The 2,500-nt window shown below is 38.3% G+C and overlaps 1 long non-coding RNA gene across 1 annotated transcript in view; it reads left to right on the top strand.

The window, feature by feature from the left end:
• The first annotated feature begins 1,302 nt into the window (after positions 1-1,302).
• LOC138054637 (uncharacterized) overlaps positions 1,303-2,500 on the top strand; it is a 2,747-nt gene continuing 1,549 nt past the window's right edge. The window contains exon 1 of the long non-coding RNA XR_011133321.1: positions 1,303-1,434. This is a non-coding gene — a long non-coding RNA (uncharacterized lncRNA). The remainder of the gene's footprint in view (positions 1,435-2,500) is intronic.

The following is a 2,500-nucleotide window of genomic DNA, read 5'->3' as shown; positions in this document are numbered from 1 at the left end:
AAGCTCATTATTATTCCCCCACTGGGACATTAAAACAAAGAGACCTGAACTAATCAAGCTTGACTTGCCTTTGTTTTAATGTCCCAATGGGGGAATAATAATGAGCTTGCCCTCCAGCGTGGCGGATTTTGTACCATGTGATCGTTAGTTGCAGTCCTAACAGATTTGCAGTTTGCCGCGAACAGGATACGAAATCTCTCCTGGACCTCCACACGTGGGTTTTTCGCTTCAAACATTGCCTTCCTACTTTAATTAAGGCATGACAAGAACCTGACGATATATATTCAATTCTCTCTCTCTACCGTTCGCAGCAGTTAAATTTCTCGTGTGGATAATTTCAATACGGTGAGGGCAATACCCATGCATTATTACAGTCAAACGCCTTAGAGTAATTGTATAGTGATACGCCAAAGAAGAAACCGTTGCTGGTAGTCATCCATTGCTGAAGAAATTTAATTTTTTCTAGGCAAAAAAAAAAAAAATGAATAGATAAATAAACAATACAATGAAACGGCTTCATAGTCGCCTACTAAGTACGAATTGTCATCCAATTTCGTCCTGTGTTTACAAATCATTACCCTGATCTTAATATCATTTAAGCATTCTTTTATCCCTAGCAAACAATTTTGACCTTTTTCTTACTTACTTAATTGACGTAAACACTTGTTTGAAACAAGGCAAGGTCACTCTTTCTCACATTGTTTTTTATCAATTATTTGTCTTAAATTTCATTTATGATCACGCTTATATCTCAGTTTGCTCCCGAAGGAAAACTGTTTTGCTCTGTTACAAAGAAAAACAAATCTGCATTTGTTCAGTGTCGTCGGCCGGGTGGACTTCGATATCTTTCTGCAGAAGTAAATTGCATTTAATAATGGCTAAAGGGGTTTAGATGAAAAAAAAAACTGCAGTGTTGCGTCGCAGGAAAAGTGGACATAGAAATGGAATTATCAGCTGGGTTGATATGATAAATTGATCGCCGTAGAGAAATATGAAAGCTGACGTTTGGCTCACTCATTCGCTCTCACGAAAGGACTAACACTCGAAGGGCTAACTCTGGAAACGGCAGCTTTCAAATTTCTTTACGGTAGTCAATTTACCATATCAACCCAGTTGTTAAACCCATTTCTGTAAATAGTATTTAATTGAAATTACTGATTTGGGGGTAAGATAAACTATAGCCATTGTTTCACTTACCTTCTGTGAAGAACAATCGAATACCGCATTGTCAAACTGTAGACATGAGCTGGAATATTTGAATTTCGAACATGTTAGGAGACTTTGCAACACGTTTGATTCCATAAAGTCATCCGGTCAGCTCATGAGTTCCTTGACAAAAGCCTCTTGTGAATTTCAACACACCAACACATCGAGCTCGTTGCAGCGAAGTTGCTTTGGAGGAGTTTTCTCGAAGGAGCCTATAACTGAAGAAAGGTAAGTTATTTACAAGATCTTCTTCAAACGTTGATTGTCAGATGACATGACTTAGGTGTTCTTTTTAGTTGAAAGCGATGCATTACCGAAAAGCTTTGCGACATTTCGTCAAATTCTAAATTGATGAACGCATTTCATCTTGTGAATTTCTAATGAAACTTCGCTCAAGTACAAACTGAACTGCTTGCAAGCAAAAGGCTTCGTGAACATACTTTTTAAAAAAAATCGGCCTCTTTATTTTTTATATCAGCTAGTCTACAGTGCAGTTTCTTGGAGACGTTTTGATTCTTTACACGCAGCAATTCTGAAGATAAATGCACGGGGGAAGGAAGAAAACTGCCATAAATTTAAGCTCCACGATAATACATTTAAAGGAAGGTTTACGCAAGGCTTAATTCTTGGTTAGTTTCATATGTCTGGTTGGGTGATGGATCGGCATTTGATTAACTTCATATAATTGAAGTTCCCGTCATAAACATGAATCAAAATTTCAGAATTAGGTGATCATTCCTATCCCTTTTTGATCGCGTATTACTAATTCTAGTTTAAGTCTCTGGTGATTTTAAGGTTGCACCGGCCCTGAGTTGCGCGAAATCGTCACTGATGAATGCATGCACGTTGAGGAAAACAAATTTATATATCCGATCGGTGACATCATTCACTTCGGCCTTACCTCGCAAGTAACGCTCCCTTTTCTGTCGGCAATGAAGAAACGCCAAATACACAACTGAACAGCGTGAATCAGTTGTGGAAATGACTGGTAGAGTATATACACCGGTTGTGTCATGTAGTTCAGTCTTCTCTAACACTGGAGAAGATCAAGTGAAGAGGAAGATCAAAGGGAATCGAGCGCAGACGAGAAGAAATTAGATAAAGGATTTTTTCGGGTAAAAGTTGTCAAATGGGAGTACTTTTTAAAGCCCACTCGAATCAAGTTAAAACCTTGAAAAAGTGTAAAAAGGATTTTTTTGCGAATTCGCTTCAAATCGAAGTGAACTGGCAAAAATGGTAGCCTTTCACTTGCATTGACACCAATCTTAGACCTTGCTCGAGACACCCGTATGAC

The sequence above is a fragment of the Montipora capricornis genome, chromosome 6 (genome assembly GCF_036669925.1).
Source record: "Montipora capricornis isolate CH-2021 chromosome 6, ASM3666992v2, whole genome shotgun sequence".
NCBI classification, from domain to species: Eukaryota; Metazoa; Cnidaria; class Anthozoa; order Scleractinia; family Acroporidae; genus Montipora; species Montipora capricornis.
Note: the sequence above shows the minus strand (reverse complement) of the source record. Positions and strands in the feature narration are given on the sequence as shown.